The sequence below is a fragment of the Benincasa hispida genome, chromosome 1 (assembly GCF_009727055.1).
Source record: "Benincasa hispida cultivar B227 chromosome 1, ASM972705v1, whole genome shotgun sequence".
In the NCBI taxonomy this organism is placed as follows: Eukaryota; Viridiplantae; Streptophyta; class Magnoliopsida; order Cucurbitales; family Cucurbitaceae; genus Benincasa; species Benincasa hispida.
Window position 1 is genome coordinate 26,848,877 of NC_052349.1, and position 13,023 is coordinate 26,861,899.

The window sequence follows — 13,023 nt, forward strand, 5'->3', positions numbered from 1 at the left end:
GGCATACAGAATGATCTCACGATGTGAACCAATGACAGAGACCATAGGACGTGTTGGCATACACCCTTCACCCACTTACTATAAATACTCTCTCCGTCCACCTTGATATTGACTCATGCAAACACCATCTGAAGGGGGATGCATCCTGGGGCATCTCGAGGCCAAGCATAAATCTCACGGTGTGAACATACAAGGAGAAACGTGAGTGGATTCATTGACATATCTGATACGCCTCCTCCTCCCACTGAGTATTTTATAACCTAGGGTTTAGTTTACTTAGAAAAACACGGCTAAGGATTTTAACTAAGTGATTTTTAGGTTTTTCCAAGAGTAACTTTTACCTTGGATAGTTGAACAACTTTTGATCATCATGCATTAAACTCTTTAACGGAGTATTTGACCAAACCGTCGCATGCTTTTGAAAATATATCTAATTCATCTTTCCAGGTAGGTTCTCAGGTAGGGGTGTTACGTTTGCGTCAACTTAAGAACCCCAGCCTAGCTAGAACCCGTCTTAGACAAAAGGTCCCTTATAGATAGGTTTACAACAAATTTAATCTTTTGTTCCAACCAATTTAATCCTATTAAACCGATTTTAAAAGATTAATCTAGGTTACTAAACTCTTTAGAACCATTTGAACTTAGGTCTATCTCAATCCAATTTTAAAACCCTTTTAAAAAAACTTGAGTTCACCCTAAGTCCGCATGCAACTCTGAATTATTGATTTTAGGTCTAATTTCTTTATAACACTTATAAATGGAAACAACCACCATAATGCGAGGCTAACACATGCAAGGCATTCATAACAATTATAAATAGCCTAAGTTTCATGCACAATGCATTGTCCATTCATTGCTACTTTTTTTATATAACACTTATACAAAATCGCAATGAAACAAGCAAAACATGCTTCCATTCACCCTTAGACTATAACAATTATAATAAAAGGATGATGCATGATAATGCTCAATGCATGCAAAATATAACTCTTATATTTCATGATGCATGCACATGCTTTCAAGTAATTTCTCATGCAAGATTATAACATTTATAATACATGATGCATGAATAATTGCACAACCTAAAGTGGGTTTTTAACTATATGACAAACACTTTGACGTATAAGCACCATACATCACATGTATAAGCAATCAAAGTTGATGAACCGGGTAAAATTTCCTTAAATCACAAAAGAAAAGCTAATTATTACAAAGACAAGGAGTCTCCAGTTCAAACAGGCGAACCGAGTCTTGAACCGCTCGGCAAAGCATCGCTTCTTCAACCATCCATCGTGTACTAAGCACCCTGCGATCGTCTACATGATAAAACAAACCCTTCGTACTATCACTTACCAGCGCTCCAGAGTTAAACGATCGTTCAGCATCTACTATATGATCGTCTAGAAAAATCCAAACGATCGTTTAAATATTACTACACGATCATGTACCTTTACAAAGCGATGAAGCCTAAAGTACACAATCTCTTAGCGCGCTCTGCACGACGCCCGCCTTCCGTGATCGTCTAAGCGACTGTGATGTCGCGAAGCACCATTGCCTAAGTGATCGCTGAGCTAGCATCTCCGTATCGCATACGTGCGATCACATAGCTAGTAACGAAGCGATGAAGCTTGCTAACTACATGATCGTCTAGTGCACGCATTCTACTAAACAACGAGCATCGCATGCTTCGACTACGATCGCCTACCTCCAGTGCCTACGCGATCGCGCAACCAATGTCACGCGATATGGTAAACGATTTACCCCATCGCTTAGCATTAGGTAAACGATCGATTAGAAAATACTATATGATTGTCTAGAAAAAGTACCAAACAATCACTCAGTAAAATCCCTATGATCGTTTACCTGAGGCTACACGATCCGATCAACGCTTGATCTTCTTCTTTGTTGAGAACTGCATCGCCATGCGCCGAAGCTTCATCACGAACGACTCGATGAACTCGAACTTTTCGAATTATAGACTCGATTGCAAAGTTAATTTCGCCCAAAAACATAGGGGCCTTTATAATTAACACTTTATAATAACGAAAGCTTTAACAAAAAGGAAATTTAAACCCAAACATTCATCAAATTCATCCACAAATGTAGAAAATGGTTAACTACAAATACAGAAACCCACTGCGACTGTAAAAACCGTTCGATTCAGATATGTAATTTGGAATATCAGAGAACCTAGCTCTGATACCAATTGAAGGAAATCGGAATCGAGATTTTCATGAGCAACGAAACAAGAATATTCCAAATTACAATCATGAATCAACAATACATTTACAGTCGATTTCAATACAAGCGGTTATACAATTTACAGAGAAATTACAATATGAAACAACAAATATACAGAGGAAAAAACTGTACTAACAACGGCAGAAGTGTCTCCACACTCCGATGCGCAATCTAATCGAACAACAGCAACCACGAGCGCTCGATCTACACGACCGTAACATAATACGAACACTACGCACTCGTCCTCAACAATCTCCTCGGTCACGACTTCTCCACAACACGAACTCCTTCGCCACACACACGAACGGGCCTCTAGAAAACCTTGACGGTGTCGAGTTGAGTCTGACACCACCAACAAGGCGACCTTGGTTTCTTGGTGTGAGAATCCAGAGGGTGACTCTTGTTCGGACTTGGTGTGAGGCAGACGAACGGAGGAAAGAACGATCACGTACACGATTGGGCAAGAGGGAGAAGTCAGAGACCTATTGTATAGGTCGATGCCCAATCGTTTAGATAAAACTATGCGATCGTCTAGTAAAAGCAAAAGCTATGCAATCGTTTAGCTCTATCGTCTAGCTCGATCGATTCTACACGATTGTTTACCTTGGGTCAGCGGTCATCTAGCAAAGCTATGCGATCGTTTAGTAGACACACTGCACAATCGTTTAGCTCACCCAACTGTCATTTAGTAAATCTGTATTTACTTGACAACTTCCATGAGTTTCTTTTCGCCAGAGAGAAAACTCAAATTCTTTTCAAACTTTTGTGAAAAACTTCCTCTCTCTTTTTTCGGAAAATAGGAAACCACTTAAACTTTATAATCACGGTTACCATGATCCAATAACCACCCACTACATTTGGTTATTTAAAAGAAAAAGTATTAATTATCTAATAATTAATATTATTATAAATATAAATGATAACCTACTTATCATACTATATTTATAAACTATAGTTTTATATTTCATCTCATGAAACATAGAAACCATAGTTCTTTTTCTATTCCATGGTACTTAATGTAAATCTCATTTACATCAATCCTCCACTAGATGTATCTCATACATCATACTGATTATATCATATATAATCAAAATACCTCCTGTCAATTTGAACATCTCAATTCAACACCAAGAACTGATCCTCAACATGAATCCAAGCTACCAAGGGGACCTCATGGACCTGTAGATCCAAAACTCCAACGATACGTGAATAACTGACTAAACACTTTAGTCATGAGATCCACCATCTGTTAACTGCCAGACACTCCATTAAAGACCGACAACTGAACTCTCCTCACTACAGATATATTATGTGTCCATCTTAACCAATGAGTAGTGCGACAACCCTTCACAGATCGCTCGTAAGTACAGCTGGTACAATAACCGTTGTGCCCCTGTAGTTACATCTGTCTCCTTAAGTACCACTGATCCCTCTAATGAACATAAATCATAGTCCTACTATGACTGAGTCTTCTCTTTCAAAGAGAAGCTGTGGCCACTATGTTCAAGCCCCGAAATCAGCCCTTAAGGGAGCAATCTATCTACTTATCCCTGCTTTGAGAAAGGAGTGAATTTCATATTGGTGATTGAGTTCCCAGCTCCCAGATTAGACAAGTTCCCAAAAAGGTAGGCATGTTGAGTTAGCAATCTGGCCACTCTCACCCATACTAATCAAAGGACCACCCTCAAAAGTAGGAGTTCACAAAACACTCAGGATTGAGGTCGTGTCACCTATGGTCCTTTAAGTGAGATGCAAGTCTCTAGTATCAACGGCGTTATATACAGAGTCTAGTCATCTCGTGGTCCAGGTCTTATACAAACTCTTTGTATAGGACAACCCCGCTCTATGTTTCCACACGAATGGTTAGGATCTACCATCTATAGTAGTTTACAACACTTGCAAACCTCTACAAAGCGGGCCGTATCCGTAGTGTCACCAGGATCAAGTATCCCACCTTAATCCTTATACTACATACCTATTTAGGTTATCACTTAAGGCATGATCTACTTGTATATCACATATACATGCTTAAGTTCACATAAGATAACCAAGGAGCTTTGTTTATTGGATATGAGTAAATGCGGGAATTAAATAACACTTATTTTATTCATTGAACAATGTGCATCTTTACAAAACAACGAGACTTCAAGAGATGCACTTGTATATCACATATACATGCTTAAGTTCACATAAGATAACCAAGGAGCTTTGTTTATTGGATATGAGTAAATGCCAGAATTACATAACACTTATTTTATTCATTGAACAATGTGCATCTTTACAAAACAACGAGACTTCAAGAGATGCACTTGTATATCACATATACATGCTTAAGTTCACATAAGATAACCAAGGAGCTTTGTTTATTGGATATGAGTAAATGCCAGAATTACATAACACTTATTTTATTCATTGAACAATGTGCATCTTTACAAAACAACGAGACTTCAGGAGAATTAGGACACCAATCCCAACAACCCCTACCTCGGGAAATGAGTGAATATCATCTTATGTAGCTGAGTTCCTGTCTCTTATACACATCTAGATGTGTATAAGAGACAGGTTAAACATTGTAGGTTAAATCCAATTATAAGAGTTATATTTGGATAAACCACTTAGACTTAGGTTGTATGAAATTAGCCGTCATGCCTAAGTAAATTACCCAAACATTTAGAATACTTCAGTGGGAGATTAACAATATATTTGATATATAGTTATTAGCTCTCACGTCCTCAAGAGTTCACAACGTGAGATCCATGCTCGGCTTCTTGTCGATTTTACCTCACCTGCTTCATACGGAAAGTGTTTGCATGGGTCAATAACAAGGTGAATGAGGGAGGTGGTTCATAGTAAGTGGGTGAAGGAAATGTATCAACATTGTCCTATGGTCTCCTCCATTAGTTTGAACCATGAGATTCCCATGTTACGCCTACTGTCATTTTTTATGCGGCACTAGCTAGTTGTTAACCGTGGTGATCCTTACAGAGGATTGTAACATAGGATTCAGAACAACCCAGGCTTCAGTAAAATGAATAGGGTCTTATAGTTCCATCTTGGATATTTTCTTCTATCTCAGAGGCATATTCATACCGTCTTATAAGATCTGAAAATGGCAGATCACACTTACAAGAGTTACCAAGTGTTAGTAAAGATCTTGACCGAAAACGATAACCAAAAGAACTATTGAAATATGAGTTATTCTAGATAATAGTATTTGGTCAAAAACTGTCTTGCTTCTGTGAAGGAATTTTTGACTGCCCTATGATAACACTTGTTCTAAATCACTTAAGTATCGTTGCAAATAAATAAAGATTTATTGGGTACTTTATTAGTTTTGCTAAAATGGATTTAGATGCATATTTAATAGAGTTTGTTTAAAATGTTTCAGTAATGTCAAACTCGATCGTACAATTGCTTGCTTCTGACAAATTTAATGGAGATGGTTACTTGAATTGGAAATCAAATATCAATACAATATTAGTAATAGACGATTTGAGGTTTGTGTTGACGAAGAAGCATCCTCCAGTTCCCAATTCAACGACTACCCGAAATGTTCGGATGTCTATGATAGGTGGGTGAGGACGAACGAAAAAGCCTGGGCCTATATCTTGGCGAGTATATCTGATGTACTCAACAAGAAACATGAGGTCATGCCCACAGCTGGTGAGATCATGGCATCATTACAGGAGATGTTTGGGCAACCATCATCGTCTGTTAGACATGAAGCCATCAAATATGTGTATGTGACACATATGAAAGATTGAACCAACGTAAGAGAACACGTTATCGACATGATGGTCCATTTTAACATTGTGAAGGCTCACGAGGCTATGATAGACGAGACAAGTCAAGTGAACATGATACTGGAATCTCTTCCTGAGAGCTATCTGTCGTTTAGGACAAATGCTTTCATGAACAAAATCACTTATAACTTAACGACGCTGTTGAATGAATTTCAAACTTATCAGTCTATGATGAAACTCAAGGAAAAAGAAATAAATGTTATTTCCAAATCGAAAAAGTTTTACAAAGGGTCCACGTCTGGTACGAAACCCGTTGATGATAAGAAAGCTGGTCCTTTTTCTTCTAAGGATAAAACCGTACATATGAAGAAGAAAGGAAAACAGAAAAAAACCGTTGTGAAGAAAAACAAAAACAAAACTCCCAAGGGAAATGTTTCCATTGTGGAGAGGTTGGGCATTGGAAGTGTAATTGCCCAAAATATCTGGCTGAAAAGAAAGCAAAAAAGACTAAACAAGGTAAATATGATTTATTGTTGAAACATGTATAGTGGAAAATTCTCACCTTACCTGGATATTAGATTCAGGCGCCGCTAATCATGTTTGTACTTTTCTACAGGAAACTAGTTCTTGGAGAAGACTTTCTGAATATGAGATGACTTTCAAGGTGGGCACAAGTGAAGTCATTTCAGTTGAAGCAGTGGGAGATGTGAAGTTGTTTTTTGGAGATACTTTTATCTTGCTCAAGAATGTGTTCTTTGTACCTAAGATGAAAAAAAAATATGATCTCCATTTCCTGTCTTTTAGAGAATATGTACAGTGTATTTTTTTAATGTAATGAAGTGTTTATTTATTTAAAAGAGGTTCATATTTGTTCTGCTAGACTTGAAAACAACTTATATATATTACAACCAACTAAAACAAAAGCTATTTTAAATATAGAGAGGTTTAAAACGCCTGAAACTCATAATAAAAAGTGAAAAATTTCTCCTAACACCTATCTTTGGCACCTCAGGCTTGGTCACATTAATGTCAACCGGATTGAGAGATTGGTAAAAAATGGTCATCTAAATCAGTTAGAAGAAGTTCCCTACCTCCATGTGAATCATGTCTTGAGGGAAAAATGATGAAAAGATCTTTTTCTGACAAAGGTCTTCGTGCCAAAGAACCTCTCCAACTTATACATTCAGACTTTTGTGGTCCGATAAATGTTAAAGCTCGAGGAGGATATTAGTACTTCGTCAGTTTTATTGATGATTACTCTTGATATGGCTATATTTACTTAATCAGTCACAAGTCTGAAACTCTTGAAAAGTTCAAAGAATTTAAGACTGAGACTGAAAATCAGTTAAGTAAAAGAATTAAAACACTTTGATCTGATCGAGGTGGTGAGTATATAGATTTGCAATTTGAGAACTATCTAGTAGATCATGGAATTCAATTCCAACTCACAGCACCTGGAACACCACAACAAAACGGTGTTGCAGAAAGGAGAAATCGAACCTTGTCAGACATGGTTCGGTTTATAATGAGTTATGCTCAATTACCTCAATCTTTTTGGGGATATGCAGTACAGACTGCAGTTTATATTCTAAATGTTGTTCCATCCAAAAGTGTTTCAGAAACACCATATCAATTGTGGAAAGGACGCAAAGCGAGTTTACGTCATTTTCGTATCTGGGATTGTCCAGGACACGTATTGGTACAGAATCCTAGGAAATTAGAAACACGTTCGAAATTATGCCTATTTGTAGGATATCCCATGGATACAAAAGGAGGATACTTTTATGATCCCCAAGAAGATAAAGTGTTTGTATAGACAAATGCAACATTCTTGGAAGAGGATCATATCAAAAATCATCTACCTCGCAGTAAACTAATATTGCAAGAGTTGTCTAAAGATACTACAGAAAGATCAACAAGAGTTGTTGATCAAGCTGGTCCATCAATAACGGTAGATGTCCCGTCACGTCCATCCCAAGAGTTGGGAATGCCTCGTCGTAGTGGGAGAGTTATTCAACAACCTAAACACTACATGGGTTTAACAGAAACTCAAAACATCATACAAGATGATGGTTTAAAGGATTCATTAACCTTTAAGAAGGCAGTGGAAGATGTTGACAGAGAACAATGGATAAGAGTCATGGACGATGAAATGTAGTCTATGTACTTCAACTCAGTCTGGGAACTTGTAGATCAACCACAAGGTGTTACACTTATAGGTTGTAAGTGGATCTACAAGAGAAAACGAGACCAAACTAGTAAGGTACAAAGCTATAAAGCCAGACTTGTGACAAAGGGTTTTACCCAAAGAGAAAGAGTTGATTATAAAGACACTTTTTCTCCTGTTGCCATGATAAAATCAATAAGAATACTTCTTGCCATTGCCACATATTATGACTATGAAATATTGAAAATGGATGTCAAGATAGCTTTTTTGAATGGCTATCTTGATGAAAGTATTTTTATGTCTCAACCAAAGGGGTTCGTCGAAAAAGGACAGGAATAAAAAGTCTGTAAGCTTAATTAATCCATTTATGGATACAAGCTTCCAGATCCTGGAATATAAGATTTGACACTCAATCAAATCTTATGACTTTGAATAGAACATTGACAAACCTTGTGTATATAAGAAGATAGTCAACAAAACTGTAGCATTCTTAGTTCTATACGTTGTTGATATCTTGTTCATTGGGAATCAGACAAGTTTTCTTGTTGACATAAGAAGATGGTTAGCATCACAGTTCCAAATGAAAGATTTGGGTGATGCTCAGTATGTTATAGGAATACAAATCTTTCGAGACTGAAAGAATAGAACATTGGCACTGTCTTAGGCATCTTATATTGACAAGATATTGTCAAGGTATAATATGCAAAAGTCCAAGAAAGACTTATTACCTTTCAGGCATGGAATTTATTTGTCGAAGAAACAATGTCCTAAGACACCTCAAGAGGTTGAGGAGATGAACAGAATTACATATGCTTCTGCAGTTGGGAGTTTAATGTACGCTATGTTGTGTACACTCTTCGACATATGTTTTGCAGTTGGAATCATCAACATGTTCTAATCCAATCCTAGACACGGTCATTGGACTGCTGTAAAAAAATATCCTCAAGTATCTAAGGAGAACGAGGGACTATATTCTTGTGTATGGACCTAAGGATTTGATCCTTACAGGATACACTGATTCTGATTTTCAGATTGACGTAGATTCCAGGAAATCTACCTCAGAATCAGTTTTCACTCTTAACGGAGGAGTTATAATTTGGAGAAGCATCAAGCAAAGTTGTATCGCTGACTCCACCATGGAAGTGGAATACGTGGCTGCATGTGAAGCTGCTAAGGAAGCAGTATGGCTATGCAAATTCATAGCTGATCTGGAAGTCGTTCCAAATATGCACCTGCCTATCACACTGTATTATGATAACAGTGGTGCAGTTGCTAACTCAAAGGAACCCAAGAGTCACAAGCATGGAAAAAACATTGAAAGAAAGTACCATCTCATCTGGGAGATCGTACACAGAGGAGATGTGCTCATCACAAAGATAGCTTTTGAAGACAACCTTGCTGATCCATTCACCAAGGCCCTTTCAGCTAAAGTTTTCGAGGGCTACCTAGCTGGACTAAGACTCCGAGTATTGTAATCTAGGGCAAATGGGAGAATGGCTATGGTATTATAGATGCTCTAGTTTATTGTATTTTTCCCATTATGTATCTCAACATTATATTGTATATATTTGTTTTCAGTGGAGTTTTAGTCCAAGTGGGAGATTGTTGGGAATATTCTAGAACTTGCAGTTCATGTTAAATATTATATTTTATCAATAATAATGACTTGTTGATTTTGCATCTTTTTATGAAAATCCAATAAATGCATCCATGGCTATAGTCTGAATGTTGTAGCTTTATATAGTGACGTAAACAGTATCAAGTTGACAGTATATAGCCTAAATGGTCTAATAAGTATATGGATGAAATTGGGTATCTCATCCTGGTAACACTATTGGATGTGGCCCACTCTATAGTTGTTACAAGAAGTTGTAAGGTGCTACAAACGATGTGATCCACAAATCGTTCATGTTGAGACATGAGAGTGGGGGCATTCTATGCAATGAGTTTGCATATAGATTGAACCACAAAAATAGTCACTTTTCTTTATAACGACCGTTTACTGTTAAAACTGACTATTTCATTTAATATGTAACCTAGGTTAACTCGATCTTAATCCCAAGCTAGCTATGAACTCCTGTTTGTTCGGGATTATCCTTTCATCTACAAATGGTGAGAGTAGTCCAACAACACTGCTCAATAAGCATACCATTTTGGGGATAAGACCGGATGAATAGCTGGGGACATAGCCTTGCAAGATGGAATTCACTCCTACCCTATTTAGAGTTAGCAGATAGGTTGTTCTCTTAAGTACTGATTCCAATTCTTGAACAATCGGGGCCCCGCCTTCTCATGATAGAGAAAGGATTTGATTCATAGAGATTATGAATCAGAATTGTTCATTAGATGATTAGTAGGAACTTAAGGAACAAGATGTATTCACCGGGGTAAAACAATATTTTTTACCTAGCTGTGATTACAAACAACTTGTGAAGGATCGACTTACTGATTATGGTTATGAAGTGGACATAATATATCTATAGTGAAACAAGTTCAACTATGGGCTATAGTGGAGTGTCCCATTAGTTAATGAATGGAGATTAGATCATGACTAATGAGTTTAGCCGATTAATCTCGAATCGTTGAAGCCCATGATATGTAGGTCCGCGAGGTCCCCCTACTAGCTCGAAAATGGATAAGCTTTAGAGTAGCTCGAGAAATTAATTTGAAACGTTCAAATTAAATGAAACAAGAGAATATATATTTAAATATGATTTAGATATATGAAGATGATAATCGTGCTAAAATTGATTTAATATTTGATATTAAATTAATTTATGAAATTAATATAAGAAAATCAATTTTCAATTTTCAATTTTATTAATCAGAATGGTTTTGAAATCATTTTTTGATTTTAAAAGAAAAATGAAAATTGGTTTTTGCATGCCAAGCACAAAATGGAGAATGAAGATTTTCCATTACCTTCATCTTCTTGCTCACATAAAAGCCATTAACTTCTCTTCATTAATTATCTAAGCATGAGCTGCAAGTCATGCACTTCACTTCTTTGCATGTTCATCTGCAATATATAAAGAAGTTTGGAGTCATTTGAGAAGGACTAATCTAGAAATTTTGAGAGAAAAACTCTATGAGAAGAAAGTGTTCTTCCCATCCGGCTACTGTGTGTTCTTCACTGTTCTTCACCAATTCAAGCTGTTCTTGAGTCTCACAACTCTGTCTAAAGCTCCAAGAGGATAGTAGGGAAGACTTTGAGGTGGTTCACAGTGATTTCTGGTGAAGACTACTGCTGTACATTCGGATTCTTGGAGAGCTCATCAAAGGTATGATCTTGAAACCCTCTTTTTAGAAGAGCGTGTTTAAGTTTCTGCCAAAATTAGTGAATTTGAATGCTTATGGATCCTTGATACTTCCGCTGCATGTTATTTAACTCTTTCACTAAGGTAACTCGATCTCAATTCTGAGCTAACTATGAACTCCTATTTATTTGGGATTATCCTTTAATCTGCATGGGTGAGAGTGGCTCAACAACGCCACTCAATAAGCCTCCCATTTTAGGAGTAAGACTGAGTAGATAGCTGGGGACACCATCCTGCAAAATGGAATTTGCTCTTACCGATTTTTGGGATAGTAGATAAGTTGTTTCCTTAAATATTGACTCTTAGTCTTAAACAAGGGGTCTCACCCTCTCTATGACTGAAAGGGACTCGATTTATTGGTAGAATCATAAACCAATTGTTCATTAGTGGATCAGTGGAGGCTTAAGGAGAAAGATGTACTATAAGGGTAAAATGGTAATTTTGACCCAGCTATAAATATGATTAACCTAAAGGATCGACTTACTGATCATGGTCAATAAAGTGGATAGAAATATGTCTACAAAGAGGACCGTGCAGCTATTGGACTTTAGTGGAGTGACCCAGTAGTTAATGAATATTGATTAAATTCGATTAAAAGAGTTTAGGATATTAATCTCGAATCATTGGAGCTCATGATCTAGGTCATTAGGCCTCTTACTAACTCATAAACGGACTAAACCATAGAATAGTATGATCATTGAATTTGATATGTTCAAATTTAATTATGGGAACTGTTAATTATATGTGATATAATTAAACGTTTAATTATCGAATTAAACGAAATTGAAGAATTGAAAAATATTTAAATACGGTCTAAATATTAATTATATGAATAGGGATTCATGCCATGGAATAGATGTTACATATTAATTTAATATTTAATATTTAATTATAATTGTAGAAATAATTTATTTAAATACTAATTATCGAATTATTATTTTATAAAACTTTTTTTTTTCATTTTTTGAAATTAAAAATTTATTAATAATAATTTTATAGAAAATTCTTTAAATAAATGAAAATTAGAGAAAGTGGGTTTTTCCCACTTCCTCCTGAAGGAAATCCGACACGAGGATTTCCATGAGCAGCGGAAGGATCTTTCCAAATTTCAATCGTATATGAACATTACACTTACAATCATAAACGGAAATATACGGTTATGTATAAAACAGAAATTACAACATGCTTTACTATATGATCAAGGGAAGGAATTAACAAACCTTTGAAGACTCATCTTCAAATTTCTTGATTACAAACGCTCGAGCACAGCAACACAGCAACACACGAACGTTTGTCCAACACGACTGCTACACTGCACGATCACAACGAACTCGAACTAAGCGATCGCCAAGGTCACGAACACCCCGAGCACCACGAACGGCCTCCACAGAACCTCGACTGTCGAGTTGAGTATGACACCACCAAAAAGGTTATCTCGGTATTCTCAATGTGAGAATCCAAAGGGTGGGCTATGTGTGGACTTGGTTAGAGGTAGAAAATCGGAGGAAGAATAATCGTGTAAATGATTGAGCAAGTGAGAGATGAAACAACATAT

At 36.7% G+C, this 13,023-nt stretch overlaps 1 long non-coding RNA gene across 8 annotated transcripts in view; it reads left to right on the top strand.

Moving 5' to 3' along the window:
• The window catches only part of LOC120067380, a 41,445-nt gene that overhangs the window by 4,411 nt on the left and 24,011 nt on the right, over positions 1-13,023 (top strand). Inside the window, exon 5 of one of the 8 annotated variants that reach the window (XR_005478985.1) lies at positions 6,997-7,012. The exons of 6 other annotated variants lie outside the window; for them this stretch is intronic. This is a non-coding gene — a long non-coding RNA (uncharacterized LOC120067380). Of the gene's footprint in view, positions 1-6,600; positions 6,661-6,996; positions 7,013-13,023 lie in introns of those variants that run through there. One more of the 8 variants, XR_005478979.1, reaches the window with a different exon arrangement.